Here is a 16,996-nt window from a genome sequence, read left to right on the forward strand (position 1 = left end):
ATATATACATATATATCTATATATCTATATATATATATAGGTACCCCTTATACTAGGTGAGGTTCCTAAGCCAGTGATCAAAAAACAAGTGTATATAAAAATGCTTAGGTAACTTTTTATTAAAGTATTATCTTTATAATAAGGGCATCTATGATAATTTACCGCAACCCAGATAAAGAATAACCTTTTAATGATTTATTATATCAAAAATAGAAAATGCATAAAAATCCATGTATTTCTATTATAGCCAGTAATACAGTTAATTCAGACATCATTTAGTCATAACATTATGACGTAACATCTCTATTATTCATTCATCCATCATCATTCATCCTATTGTTGGATAAGATATTTTTTCCTTATATGTAAACATGCTGTGCTATTTTGATATATAAACATGTAGTATTTTAAGTCTTTACAGTAGAGACATATTCTTCTGCAATTACATGTAAAGACAATACACTTCACTACAACCAATATTTCAATATCCTTGGTCTTTATTCAATACAATATTATCTGAAATTGAAAAAAGTTGTATGCAAATTAACATTTCTTATCCATTATGTTTATACATTCCCATCTGCGCGTGTTTCGGCTATCCCGCCTTCATCAGGAAGCCATGAATGAAGGACAAAATCCTGTACAAATATATACAACAACAAAAATCTGAGTTACGGGTAATAAGCCCTCCAAAAAAGTTTCAAAAACAAAACTTAAATAGTTTATGTGTCAAACTCCAACTTTAGAACGTATAGCCCATAGTGTGTGTGCAACACATGTGCATCTATCTCTCATGCATTTCCCCTGTGTCTCCATGTGCCTCTTATATATATTTTTTACTGTAGCGGTATCCATGGAGGAAACCCCAAGTCTATATGTTTTATTGATAACCCAAACTCAGAATTCAAAGAGTTTAAAACACCAATAAAAGAGGAAAGAATAAAAGGAAAAGGATCTCCAAGCCCGACCATAAGTTTCAATAAAGCTTTAGTTCTATACATAAAGGCTGTCTATGCGGGGATTTGCTACAATTAGGAGGTAGTCTATCTACCCGATTCTTTAGTTTGTATAGTCACAAACTTTGATTATCCTTCATTCTTTTTTTCTTCACACTATTATCCACAGGTGAGTTAAGATTTTCATTTTTTCTGTTTTCCCTGTTATTTATTTTTCACTACCAAGATCTCCTTGCTCGGTTTAGCATAAAGAGATCATTCCATCCTTCAGACGTAATCATATATACATTGCTATATCTAGTATGGAAAATACAGACATTGGTTTCACTGACAAAGATTTGGATCTTTAGTAGGTAATCAATCTCGGTTTGAAACCACTAATAACCTTACCACATCAGGCAATGAAGATATACAAAGATTAATAGCCCTAACGAAAAAGATTAAAAGGATAGAGCTCCCTGGACATTTCATGTTAGAATATCTAAAAGCAGAAGTAATACCACAAGGATTAAGAGTCAGAAACATGCCTGGGCTTTTTGTGCAGATACGTACATTTTTAGAACGAGTGTCCATGGTAGCAAATAGATGCTCAAGAGATCTCATGATCCTAATAGTGGCAACAGCAAAAGAACAACTGCAAACACTATTAGAGGAAATGCAAGAGATAGATAAGATCAAAAGCAGTAACACATTAGAGGAGGCAGAAAAGAAGTTAGAAGAAGTGGAAAAAGACATGGCCTCGTATAACGATTACCTGATGACAAGAAAAAAGGATAAGCTTAAAAAAGACATTAGGTTTGCTACCAAAGAAAAAGTATACCCCTATCTAGCAGAGAACTACTACAATCAAGAAGGGGCGCTATATGAGACTGATCAATCTAATTATATTAGACCACCACGTAAAGTCACTACCTTTAGTGACACTTCGGATTCGGATAGTGATGGTAAACTATTTCACAACAATCAGGGCGGTAATAGAGCCACATTACAAGAACCCAGTGGAGACAAGCCTTTTTTAGCCAGGTGAGGGAATCAGCGAAGTCAATGGAGACCACAGTGCCAACCCAGACACAGAGGAAACTATCAACAGAACCCCATCTAGTATGAACAGAATCACAATCGATATCAGAACCACAATCATTATCTGGTCACGAGACATGCCAATACTGGCAGGACTAAAACAAATACTTATCTTTAATTTAAGTTCCCATATTTTGGAATCCTCAATAGAACCCCTCTTGGCAAAAGGCCTATCATTTGTCCCACATACACGTATGAACAAATTAGAGCTGTTTCAGGACCTCATGGCCTTTTTCAGAAAGGTCAGGTTAAGAACATTCTTTGAGGGCCAATCAGACCTCGACACTATGCCCATCAATAAATCAAGGTTAGCTCCACCCTCAACCTTTCTATCTGCTCTTGATCAAGTAGGCCCTGAAGTGGCCATCTTTGAACATCTGATATACAAAAAAATTAAGACAGCAATGGGATTTATCCCTAATCCCTCCTACAACCTAAACTTACTAGAACACACTGCGCTGCATGAGTTAAGCCAAGATAAATCCCTCACGATTAAAAATTGTGACAAAGGTGGCGGTATTGTCCTTATGGATACCTCTAGATATGTAACCAAGATGCATGAGATGCTCTACAATCCAGAACAGTACACAGAAATTGCCATCGATCCCACCACACGCATCGAAAAAACCATTGTAGAAATTACATCTAAAGCATTAAGTCAAAATTACATATGTGACAAGGAACATCAATTCCTAAATGTTCCAAACCCTAAAATGGCGGCTAATTATGTGGTTCCCAAAATACATAAGAACTGTGAAGATCCACCTTATTGACTCATAGTTATAACCATTGGATCAGTAACTGAACCCCTATCAAAATATGTTGATTCTATACTCCGCCCATATGTCCCCAAGATCGAATCTTATGTCCAGGACACTCGGGATATCATTAACAAAGTGGAAGGATTTGCATTTAATGCAGGAAAAGATATCATGGTCACTATGGACATAGAAGCCTTGTATAGTAACATCCCACAAGAAGAGGCGTTGAATGCAGTGAAAGGGTTCATTCATTAATTTCATATAGATTGTCACAAAGAATTCATCCTAGATGCTCTACAAATAATTTTATATGAAAATACATTTGAATTTAATAGACTATTATTCAGACAGACCAAAGGCATGAGTATTGGGGCATCTTGTGCCCCAACAATAGCCAATATAAACATGCCCAAATTTGAGTCCAGATACATCTATAATGAAATAGCTCCTTTTTACGAATCCATCACAAATTGGTCTAGGTACATAGACAATGTCTTCTTCATAGGGATAGGGAATCAAGATGATCTACCTGAATATGTGATGTGGCTTAATTTGTGCGATAAGAACTTGCACTTCACTACAGCTGCCAGTAATGACCAAGTGGAATTTTTGGATACTACCATCAAATGTAAACAACAATATCTTGAAGTTGATCTCTATGTGAAACCCCACATTATTGCTCTTTGAGAGTTACCATTCTCAATCTAAAAAAATGAGCATCCCTTTTGGTAAATTCCTGCATTTTCGCAGGAATTGTACTAATCTATCAGATTTTGACCTGTGGGCTATAGAAATGAAAGAGAAGTTTATAGCAAGAGGATACCCAAAGAGATTAATACAAGATTCATATACAAGAGCACGGTTTTATGACAGACAGCACTTACTGAGCAACCGTGATCCCAAACAGACATCCAAATTGGTATTTGAACACGTCATTTAACCATGAATGAGAAGATACATCAAATTATCAGTTCCCATGGGCGCATCTTAAATGCGGAAAGACAAAGAGAACAACAAATACCAATACCCCTATTTGCTCATAGGAGGAACAAAAATCTCAAGGATTACATTGCCAGCTCACGCATGACGCAAAGAAGGCCTGCCATTCAAATCACTTTAGAAAGCAACACACTTCCATTAGGCAACTTCAAATGCACTTTGTGCAAAGCATGTGATTTTGCTATTGAAACATCTGAATGGACCATCAATGGATACAATGTCAACTTGAAAAACTTCACAAATTGTAAAACCAGCAATATTATATAGTTATTTTTGTGTCCCTGCAAACTCGGAGATGTGGGGAAAACTTCACGTAAGATAGCAACTGGGCTGACAGAGCATCGGTCAGCCGTTCGAACTAAAAGACTCACTGCACCTCTAGTTAAGCACTATATAGAGGCTTCACATACATCTGATGATATACAATGGATAATTCTAGAAAAAATCCTTATGAATATAGGTAAGTTCGAAAATCATGAAACGTAGAGAAGTTTTCTGGATTTTCACACTGGACACCTATAAAAAAGACCTGAATAGTGAGATCCCATGGGTGCATGCTATCAGGTATAACACCAGATGACGTGGAATAGCCATCCTATTGCTTATCTTTGATTAGCACTCATCAGATATTTATCACAAGGAACAGACCAATAATATCTCTTGATAATTTTCCTATATGAGGTTTTTCAATGTGGAATAGGTTATTTTGATTTAATATAGATATATAGCAGACAGCCTAGTGACTATACTTTAGATATTAGGACCCTCCCATCTGGTTTTCAAATCCGTACATCATAACCAGTAGTACACTTAGTACACTTAGTACACAAGCAACGTCTCAAGATGGCTGACATCTTAGCGCCTTTGTACATGGCCCAAATGTGGGCCTATATCACCTGGAATAGTCAACCCGGCGCCCTGTTGGACTGATTAGCATTACCATGCAGAGAAGCCGGTGAATAAGCGACATGCCTGGGGGGTGGGAAGGGAAGGAGTTTGGGGGGAGGTGGGAGGGGGATTCTTCTTATTGGTTTATTAGGAGTTAGTTGTGGAGCAGACTATTGAGTTGGTACACAAACCAACGTTAAAGAGTGGTGAGGGTCACAGAACTCGTGTGCATAGGTGAGTATTCTAGGTGTATCACTTATTAGCTAGATATTCAAAGAAAGCACTCACTTCTGATGATCCACCGCCCAGAGGTCATCTAACAAAAGATTAAATCCACACAGAAGGAGGGTACAATTATTATGAATTCATCCACAATTGATTATTGAAGTCCATAAATAATCAAAATTCCAATGCAAGCTTCCTTGTTCACTTGTCTTTATTGACACTTGTTCCAAACTCTTCAAAACACAGATCAATCAATATTTCAATACAGCCAGCCTATGCGTTTCATCCCTCATGGGACATCATCGGGGCTGTAAAAAGAAAGCAAAAAATAAAAATCCATTCCAATTTAAGATTGTACATACAAATTAAAACAAAGTACCAAAATGTTTAGAAAACATGTTCATTACCACCTGCCTATAGAACAGTCTGTACTCATCTGTAGAGGTATGCCCCCTATCTTTGGCACATGAAAAATGTACTTGCAAATTATATTCAACAACATACCAAAATGTTTTGATAACTTATTCATTACAACCTTCCTATGGAACAGTCTATACTCATCTGATAAGTTATGCCCCACTATCATTGACTCATCCAAAATATACTTATATCAAACAAAATGCAACCTGCCTATATGACATTCTTTTAGATCCAAAACCCTTTACAGTTTCCAACTTATATTCACCCATACATAGTAATTACCCATCTTTGTTCAAAATATTGTTGATCAGAATAGTACGTGTGCACTGATCCATGATGTATCATGACTAACCTGGCCTTCAATTATCAAACGTTTTTATCAGTTTTTTATCATCAGTTAGCACCCATCCTCCTTCTAACTGGTGAGACCCTGAACACTCCACTTAGTCCTACTGAATGTGTATTTATCAAGAAACACGGGCATCTGACTTCAACTATCAAAAGTTGTAATCAGTTTTTATCATCAGTTAGCACCAATCCTCCTTCTAACTTATTGAAACCCTGAACACTCCACTTGGTCCTATTTAATGTGTATTTATCAAGAAACATGGGCCTCTGTCCTAATAATTTCCAGAAAAATCCGGAATATTTACTCCCCATCATTAGATTCAAAGTGATCTCACCTGAATCATTTTCATGTTACTGTCCGTTCTTATTCTTTTTCCAATTTTCCGATATTTCTATTTTATGATGCAAATTCTGTAAATGAGAATTACCACTATTTAGTGTAGTCCCCCTTACTTTTATATCTGTTCCTTCAGCTTGCCTCGTTCTTACTTATTGCTCACCTTTTTATAATGTCAAACGAGTTCCTGTCAATTGCTCTTCCTAATCGATTTTCAAAATTTCTATTTTGTGATGCTAATTCTGTAATGAAAAAATATAGCCGCTCTTTAATATTCTTCACCCGATCTCTCTTATCACCCCTCTAGCTAGCCTTCTTCCCACTCATCTGCTCACCTTCTTATTATGTCTAAGCATCTCCATGAAGTTCTCTCCTCTGCAGCCAGGCCCGATAAATCCCGCTGCAATGTGCGACTATTCCCCACCTCTATTTAAAATTCTTTTGAACCAATCCGGAGTTGCGCATTCAAGCCTTGCGCTTTAAATACAATTCTGTCCAATCATTAGTGAGCCACTGACATCCATCATTTAATTAATGCGTAATTTTGGGCTGCAGTTCCCTCTCTGGTCCACGTCATCTACCTATCTCCCAAAGTTGGTACACACCTGATACATGTGGTACCGAATACTACAGGACTGCAGAAATTGGGCTACATTCAGTGTATTACAGTCTCCTTCAACTGGAGCTGGAATAATACATCTGCGGAATAATAACCTGAGATCAATTGGTGTCACCAGAGTAGGATACACCCTGGAATTAGATTGTAATCACTGTACTAGTTCTGTGATGCTACTGATTGATTTATCATAAATTAATAAAAATCTGTTTACAAAAAAAAAATCTTAGCACCTTTGTAGTTATACCCAAATTCCTCTCATAGGTCCCTATATGCTGATTAGGTTATTTGTTATTCAGATTTTGATTTCAATCTAAATTGACATATAGCCAGGTGTTCAGTAACCATACTTATCATGGCCTTTTTACTTGACACCGCAATCTACACATGTCACTACCAATAATACATTTAGTATACGGGCAATGTCTTGATATGGCCGACGTTACGGCACCTTTACAGCCATACCGGAAGAGACCTTCCAGTCTAGCTAGTTTACGCATCCGACGTCCAGGAAGTTCGACTTCGCGCCATCCACATTCAGAAAAGACGGATATAGACAGGACCCCCGCTTTTGGGAGAACGCTGACGATTCATTCTTACATCGCGTCCACAAGATCGCATTTGGTGGAGGGAATATGAGGGAATCCCTGGATTAAGAGCTGTCCGACAAGCTTGGAGATCCACTCCCAGCGAGAGAAGAGGACATTTGAACGGATAAACCAGTTCCATTTCCCATGCCATCTTTTACCTGCAGGTAAGACATTGCAATGTTTATTGTTAGTTCTAAGCAATAGAGTCAGGTCATTGACACCAGCCACCCCGTAACTTGTAGCTCTGATTCCATTCTTTCCTAAATCAGGCGCTCATCTCATGCTCCTGTACTGAGTGGTATTACGAACTGGCCCTGTTTATAACTTCGGAGGTAAGTATTTATACACGAGTCATGGTGAGCAATAGCACCACATAGGTAGCACGTTCCTGTACTTTTGGATGTGTAATATATATTTTTTTAAATTCTCTCTAGTGCAATCAGTTCCCTGCCTCTTACTCCCATTGATCATTCATCAAAGAGAGCTGACCTAGTGTAAACATATACATACCCGGTGAACTATTCTTCACTTAGCCATTATTATGGAATTTCTATAAACTTTATGTATAGAACAAAAGCTTTATTGAGACTTATACACGGGCTTGGAGATCCTTTCCCTTTTATTCTTTCTTCTTTTTTTGGTGTTTTAAACTCTTTGAATTCTGAGTTTCGGTTATCAATAAATATCTGTTCTCCGGTAACATATAGACTTGGGGTTTCCTCCATGGATGCCGCTACAGTGAAAAATATATATAAGAGGCACATGGAGACACAGGAGAAATGCATGTTGGATAGATGCACATGGGATGCACACACATTATGGGCTATAAGGTCTAAAGTTTGAGTGTGACATATAAACTATTTAAGTTTTGTTTTTTGATACTTTTTCGGAGGGTTTATTACCCGTAACCCAGATTTTTTGTTGCATATATTTGTACAGCATTTTGTCCATTATCGATGGCTTCCTGATGAAGGCGGGATAGCCGGAACACACGTAGATGAGAATGCATAGTCATGATGGATAAGATATGTTAATTTGCATACAACTTTTTACAATTTCAGATAATATTGTATCAAACAAAGGCCAAGGATATTGAAATATTGATTGTAGTGAAGTGTATTGTCTTTAAATGTAATTCAGTAGAATAAGTCTCTACTGTAAAGACTTAACATAGTACATGTTTACATATCAAAATAATACGGCATGTTTACATATAAGGAAAAAATATCTTATCCAACAATAGGATGAATGATGATGGATGAATGAATAATAGAGGTGTCACATCATAATGTTATGACTAAATGATGCCTGAATTAACTGTATTACTGACTATAAAAGCAAATGCATGTACTTTTATGAATTTTCTATTTTTGATATAATAAATCATTGAAATGTTATTCTTTATGTGAGTTCCAGTAATTTTTCAAAGATGCCCTCATTATAAAGATAATACTTTAACAAAAAGTTACCTAAGCATTTTATGATACAATTGTTAAATAGCTCCTGCACCACGGGTGGTGTCAGTACAAGTAACATAATCGATAGAATCAAACTTTAATGTCGCCACATCGGGAATCGAGACTGCATCCCGATGTGGTGATGTTAAAGTTCGATTCAATCGATTCTGTTACTCGTCCTGACACCACCCGTAGGATATCAAAGGGGGTGTCTTATACTTTCTCTTGTGACGTACATGTGGCAAGCTTAGTCATTTGGACTGCCGTCATAGTACTTGTTTAGTCTTCTGGAGGCCATTATTTCTCCATTCTTGTGAATCATTATCAGAGTGCATTCTTTCATTGATCTAGAGTCTTCAGACCACAAAAGACCATTTTGTCCTGAAGATGACCTTATAGATGATAACACGAAACAAGACCGAAACGTCGACAATTCCACCCATTTTCATGTGTAAAGAAACTTTCTGGAAATGCTCATTGTTTATTCAATTATGTTCTCCTCATTGGAAAATATTGGAAATGGGCTATTACAAAAGTGTTCACGAGAAAACAGTTGCTGTAAAAATAATCTATCTCAGTCTGTTTTGTATTTATGTGATTTGTATTTTATACCCTTACTTATAAACAGGTCTTTCTACATAAATTTGTATCTTTAAAGTATACACCCATTTTGCATTTTCTTTGTTGAATATAATTGATTTTGTTAATTTGATTGCTTTAAGCCACTAACTAGGGCTTTATAGATATAACTCTTTGAATCAACAGGACTTTCTGTGTTATATAAAAAATCGCTTGTAGGCATGTTGACCTTATCTTGTTCCAATTTAAAACAGTCTAAGATGATGTCAATATTTAGACTCACCTCAATGTTATCCCAAACACTGAACCAGAGTAAAAGAGGGGCCAGCTTTGCTTTATCCGATGTGTACTGGAGATTAAGCTCTGGATGGATTATAAAGTGAGAGGTGTTTGTAGGCAGCTGCATGAGCCGCCTACTAATGCAGTTTTCCACCATCTGCAAGGTCACAACATTATGGTATCCCCAAACCCCAGCACCCATATAAGGCCACCCTGATACACTGAGCATAATAAGCATTCATAAATGGTAATACGCTCCACCTATCTGCAGCCTGCTGCATGGGAAGTAGTGCCATATAACTATGTAACTTCAAGCTTGAATAACCAATCCGCAGTTGTCAAGAGCCAGCATTGTTGAAAACAATCCCAAGTACTTCAAATCGCTCACGGTGCCAAATGAATGCCCCCTCACCGTTAGTTTAGAATGATTTAAGTTGCCTGGCCCACATGCCATAATGTGCGACTTTCCAAAATTAGTGACCAAATCCAGTTCACTCAAAAGATGTAAAGGATTCTACCAGTGTGCGAAGTGTCCCTGGAGTCAATGCCATGGGCACCACATCATCTACATAAAGCAGCTCTGGTACAGGAGCTCTGGAGACCATTGGAATTTTGCTGCTTACTTTAACTAAAGTAGGGCACAGCTTGTTAATATTAAATGAAGAAAAGAGGTGGGGCCAGGAAGCATTCTTGGAGCCCCACTCTGGCTAGGGGAAACTAATCAGTCATTTTTCCTACTGAGCCAAACGGGACCTTTGCTAATAAGTTCCCGTGAAGCGAGTGGAGGAAATTCACCAATGCAACCTCGACCCCTAATTCCAATAGCATCAACCACAATTTAGTTTGGCTGACACAATTACAAGCTGCTGACAAATCCTTAAAGGCCAGGTACAATGGACAGCGCTTAGCAATAGTCTACTTTCCAATGATCAGATTTAAATTTAAATGCTCTTATATTGTACAGAGCCAGCCCCTAGAAAGGGACACAAGATTGTATTGTTTAGCACATGATTGTAAGTGGTTAAAAATCCCCAGACCAATTATCTTAACCGAGCTATAGATAAGAGAAATGGGACGATAGCATGTGGGTGACATACAGTGTCCCCTTTCTTATAGAATGGGAACTATTGCGGAAGAAGCTCAGGAGCTTGGGCTCTTACTCCATAAAATGTTGTTGAAAGCATTTGTGGACCCCCATACATCAGTGTTGAATTTGATGAGGTCCAATGGGACCCCATCTGTTCCCGGTGCTTTTCGGCTTGGCCCTTGCCTTATAACCTAGATGACTTCCTGAAGGATAACCTGCATTATCACAGAGTGAGATAATTTGACCCTTAACAATTCCCCATCACTTTCTTTGCCAGCCGAGTGGTATATGGCTCTAAAATGTTGTTAGACCTGTCAGCTTTAGGGTGGTCTTCCCTCCAATCTTTTTCTTTTTGCCTCCACGTTTTGCTAAATATTGTTGCTGGCCTTAGGACTCTGAGCACTTTCCCACTGCTAATCAGTGATAACGTGCATGTGCTTCTTCCTCAAACGTGTGTAATTGGTGTATACCTGATTGGCCTATGTAATTTACTTGTAAGTCCCTTGTAAGGTGTTATACCATGAACCCAGGGCCTGTAAGTTAAATGCTATTAGTGGGTTGCAGCACTGAATGTGCCACTAACAAAAGTATCCTTTCAAATCTGTCTCAGGACTGTCATTGCATAGCCTGTGTGTGCAGTTTACTGCCACTTTGACTTGCCATTTAAAACGACTTGCCATGCCTTAAACTTGTCACCCCTAAGGTATGCCTTAGGTAGCCCTAAGGGCAAGGTGCTGTCTAAGTAAAATGTAGGGCATGCACTTTTATGTTTTCCATGTCTTGGTAGTGACAACCAGCCTATTTTGTTTTTCGCTACTGAGAGGCCTACTCCTTTCATAGGTTAGCATTGGGAATTCCTTAATACACTTTTAAGCTGTAATTCTTGATCAGAGAGGAGGAGCTTTTTCATGTTTCATATGTTTGGAATGTATTGATAAATAATACTTACTGGAGAAGTTGGATTTAACATTACTATTTATGAATGGCACTTTTAGAAAGGAGACATTTCTCTGCACTTACTAATCTGTATGCCTGAGAGCCTGTCTTTAATACAAGTCTGGGGTGGGTGACAGCTACTGTTTGGGGATTCCCTCTAGACAGCCACAGCACAGGAAGGATAGGTGGGTCTGAATATCCATCTACATACATCTGCATTCTGATGCACTTGCCTGGGCAGGATGGAATGGGTGGGCTAACACTTGAATAGGTAGAGTCCTTTCTCCATACAAAGGGCTGATTCCCCCCCCCCCCCATAGATAGCCTGGCAGTCAGGACTGGGCTGAAGGGGAACCTGTGCACTTCAGAGAGCTGCTTTGAAGTCACCCTCCCATCAAAGGCACTTTTGGGTATAAGCATTGGGTCTCTGATCCTCCCACATCAGTACACTACTGGACCTGTGACGATCTCTACCAGGAGTAAGGACTGCTGTGTTACAGGAATCGTCATGCTACTTGACTGACTGTTACAAGGAACTGCTGCCTGCTGATCTCTGCCTTGCTGAGGACACATCTCACTTGAACCCAGAGTGACTCTAAGGGCTTTCCCCCTGTTTTCTGAAGTATCATTGTCATAAAAGAGTTCTTGCAACTCTGCTGGTGCTGCTGAACTCCGCCATCTGTGAGTCCTATGCTTCCCTGAGGAGCCTCCTTCAGCACTGAGCCTCAGAAGTCAGTTCAGCAGCTGTTCTACTACAAAATCGGCGCATCGTCACCATTGCGCTGACCATAACAGACACAGTGCCCTTCAAAGGGGATGAGGTGCTGAGCCAAAGACATCCGTGTGTGGCTCGACGACGAGGCAGCCCTGTTACGAGTTCCCCATGGCAAGGTCTGACTTCAATGCAGCGCTGATCCAAGTTCCCAACTCGATTTTGATGCATCAACCTGACTGTGTGAATTAGAACAGACGCATTGGACTCTCAACAGCAACTATTTGCTCCATCCAAGGCATTTTATCAGCGAGACCTGTTTGAGTCCTGTAGCCAGCCTGCCCTCCATCGTGGTTGGTGTGATCTTTGGATTTACCCCAGTCTACTGCGACCTCAAGTAACCCCTTAGCACTATTGACTTCCAAGCACTATGTTTGGTTTATTCTTTAAAAATGGATAACTCCGATTCTACCTACTGGATTTTTGTCATTTTTGTCTTGATTTACTGGGAGAAATATTCTCTATTTTTCTAAACTGTCTGGGATGGAGTATTTTTGTGGTGTTTTCATTGTGTTACTGTGTGTGTGTGTGTTGCACAAGTACTTTACATATTGCCTCTTAAATTAAGCCTGCCTGCTCTGTGCCAAGCTACCAGAGGGTGAGCACAGGTTAATTTAAAGTGTGTATCTAGTTTACCCTGACTAGGATTGTGGTCCCTACTTGGATAGGGTGCATACCTCTGCTTACTAGAGACGTAATTTTGAACAATCTGAACCCGGGGCATTACAAATCAAAAGGTGGTTTGGTGGAGCTTCCATTTGCTTGATCTTGTTAACCAGATTCCAAAATATCTTACTATTCTTGGTAAGGGAAGCACTTTACAGGATCTCCCAATCCCTTCTGTTTAAAACAGTCTTTCTTTTCCTCAGGTTGTTTTTGTAAATCTCACGAACTTTCAGAACAGCAATAGGATCTTTCGGGATGTGTAGACAGCCTTCCTTAGCTTATGATTAGCTTGTGAACAGTGGCTGTCAAACCAATAAGGGTTCAACTTGTACACTCCTGATTGGTTGTAACAGAAACAGACTGATTTGTTTTTACTTAGTGTTTCATAGTGGGTTAGCATTGCATCCCCCATTTTGTCCAGAAAACAGTGCAGAAGTAACACTAAATACGATGTCACTAAAGCAGCAAAAGTCAACCCGAATATTACAGATGCCTTACTAGCCTTAGTCCATCACTAGTGTGCTGATTAATGGAAATTGTTACATCCGGTAGAGCCGCCCTAATCGCCAGAAAATGACCGAAAGCGTGCAGAGCATTATGGCCTCCCCATTCTTTTGTCAAAATGGCATTATACGAGAACCATGCTGAGAAGCTTCTAGTTACAAATATATAGTCTTTTGCAGAACCCCGGCCATGCCCGCCTTAAGAGGCCAATTATGGCCGATCTTTTCTAAATGATTACACAAGATCAACAAGGTCTTTTTCAGCAATGTACACACACAGTTCCGCCCCTCTACTGTCTGATTTTCCCCAGGATAGAGCATAGCACTCCTGGCCCTGCATCTGTGACTTATAATTAGGCACCAGCTTGGCATTAAAATCTCCACAGAGTAGATACTTGGGCTGAGACATATGCATGATACCAATAGGCTTTAAATCAGCAAGGAAGACAAATAAACATATAACAGGATTTAAGAAGTCATTAGTCATTGTTATATGAGTTAAATAAAAATGAAAAGCACTTAATTCATCCTTAATGAGCAAAGCCATAAAAGAGGAACTTTTTGTATATACAACTGAGACAACCACCTTCACATTTACTTAAACCAAACAGAAAGCCTTCCTTTTGCTCTGCCTCGGACAGAGGGGATGGCAGCATAAGAATAGATAGCACACAAAACCAGGACAGGTAGAGCTAGTAGTGTCCTATGTTTCCTGAAAAGCAATATAATCATATTTTGCAACTAAGTTGAACCAATCAGGGTTAGTGATCTTGTCCTTTAGCCCCACTTTGTTCCAACTCAACAGGGTAAAGGAACTCCTTGTGCTGACGTTCGTGGACCCCTTGGTGAGCGTTCCATTATCCCAAAAAGTGTCAGTACTTTTAGGTACAATAGAGAAAGCTTGGTTGCCAACTTGAGTGCTATCTATGGGTCAGTCCACATTAGAAAATACAGAAAAACGGTTTGAAAGTGGAATGGAGAACTAGGCACCTCTGCTATGAGAAGGGTTGAAACTCTCCCCTGATACAAATAGAGCCTTAAGAAGGATAGCTAAAGGGATCAAATAGGGGCTAAGTTTCCTGGGATACTGTGTTTACAAAAAAAAAAAAGATTTGGTCTATCAAAGTATACTAGGGAAACCACAGGTAAACAGTCCTTTGCCCTAGCCTGACTCAGTGGCTCAAGCAGGAGACTTTGTAAAAGAGATATAGATCTAAAATTAACAGTAGCACAGTCCCCCTCAGCAACAACTTGGCCAGGCCTGATCCATCCAGCTCTACAACTCAGCAAAATGTTGTTTGTGAGGGCAAAGGAGAACCCTTTGAAGCATACAAGTCAGTCCAAGACTTTGTTACATAGCTCGTTGTTAGACTCCACCTGACCCTCGCAAGAGGGAGGTACACCAATAAGTATAGCCACATATAGACAAGTGGGCAGAGGTAGATTTAATTTTGGCTTAGTTTTGGCAGTGCATAATACGCTTTTGAATTTCCCCTCGGCATGCCCCTCCACACAATTATTAGTAAGAATGTCACTTCTATGCAAGTTTAGAGTAGGCTCGATGGGTGTTTAAAGACTCTGTCCTGAGTCTGTATTACCCACAGGCCCTGTTGTTAGAGGACTGACCAATTTGAGAGGACTGGCCAATTTGAGATGATGGCCAATTTGAGAGTAGCTCTTCAGGCACCCCTAAAGTAGACAACATCAGAGAGCTACACAGTGGAGGCAAGGTAGCAAGTATATGGGTTTTACCTCCCAATGCAGTCCCCTCTGAAAGTCTGCACTGACTAAACAATGACGCTATTTGCAATTTAATATTTTTGATCTGCTTGGTTAGTAGCGAAAGTTCAACATGTAGAAGAGCCTTAATTTTCTCACAACAAACTTCCACAAAACGATTATTCCAAAATTGATCCATTGTTGAGGTTCCAAGTCCTCTGCCTGCAGCCTGTATAAACGGGAAATAGCAGAGCTGACAATAGGGGCTGAGCCCATAGTTAGGGTTTGGCTTGCCTGGGTCTCCTTAGTGGCAGACTTTTTTTTCTTGCTGCGTGTTTCCCACTTGGTTCTCCTATTAGTTAGAAAGGGTGAAGTAGTGGTTTCACTAGCAACTAAGATAGGCGAACCAAGGATGCCCTCTACGCCAGTATCAATGGCTATTTTGCTAACAACTGGGGGTGGATTATGCACCAGGGCCAGGCCAACAGAATTGTCTAAAGTGACCTCAGTGCAGTGGAGAACACAGTAGGTCCATACCCGCATTCAGCGAGAATCTCCTCTCTGTTAGCGCAGTTTTGGTGCTAAAAATCCCCGTAGTTCTTTCCAACATACAGTCGATACAGGTGTACTTACCTGGTGGAGTAGGTGCTGGATGATCCCCAGGAGATTTTTTCAATTCCCATTGTAACAGTAGGTTAACAACAAATCAAAACAGATAAAGCAATAATATATAGTCAGTGAAATGTCCACCAGAGGCCACACAATATCGTAACCCCTTCCGTGCTCCCGTCGGCCAATGGCCGTCGCGAGCACTACCTGGCTAGTGCTGCGCATCTCTGTTGGCTGACGCGCCCCGCCCACTTTTTCAAACCGCCGCACCGCGGCGGAATTCACGCCGTGGTTAAGCAGTTAATGACGGAACCAAGGGGGTCGACAGCCCAACCTCCTCCGGGCTTCGACGAACATGGACGGGACCACCCTTGGCCTGGTCTGTACCCGAATACATCCCACGCAGTGGGGAACATTTTCAAGCTTAATAGCGCTGGGAGGCTGCTCTCCTCCCCCCACCCTGAGCAGCACAGAGCAGCAAAGAGCAGCAGGAATTAGTCCCTACACAGCCAATGTGTGTCTCCACTTACTAACACCTTTACAGGCTATGTATCTTCCCTTTGAACTTTGAAAAAAAAATCTGTTGGGTAGGGATATTATTACAGTTGAATGATGTGATAATGCTGGGTCAGATAAAGCTTTATAGAGCAACATTTGTGAAAAAATGTTTCCCAAATTGCAACCTAATCTCCTTTAGCAGTCAGGATTGTTAAATTAATAGGCTTCTAGCAACTAGAAGTGAGACAGAGGATTACCCCTTCATGTCATAGGCTCATTATGAGGTTGTTGCTGATCTTAGGGTTGTAACAAATTACTTACGACAAGCCACAAGATAAGATTCGAGAGCAGTATAGAATGTTAAGTCCCATATACTTGTTGGGAAACATCCTGAGCAACGACTCCGGAACATCGAGTTCCGGAGTCACGCAAGCCGAAGAACGACTTGCCAGAACAACGACTCCCCCTTAACCACACATGTGCGTGGTTAAGGCTGAGTCGGTCTAGTGTTCGGGCAGGGCGGAGTTTGGAGGAGCGTCGCAGAGGAACAGGTGAGAGGGGTTAATTTTCAGGGGGTAGGGGGTCAGGGTTAGATTTTAGGGGTTGGGGTTTAGTTTTTAGGGGGTATGGTTGTTTGTATGTATTTTTAAAGTGGGGAATTAGTTTATAAG

This window comes from Triturus cristatus, chromosome 6, assembly GCF_964204655.1.
Source record: "Triturus cristatus chromosome 6, aTriCri1.1, whole genome shotgun sequence".
Lineage (NCBI taxonomy): Eukaryota > Metazoa > Chordata > Amphibia > Caudata > Salamandridae > Triturus > Triturus cristatus.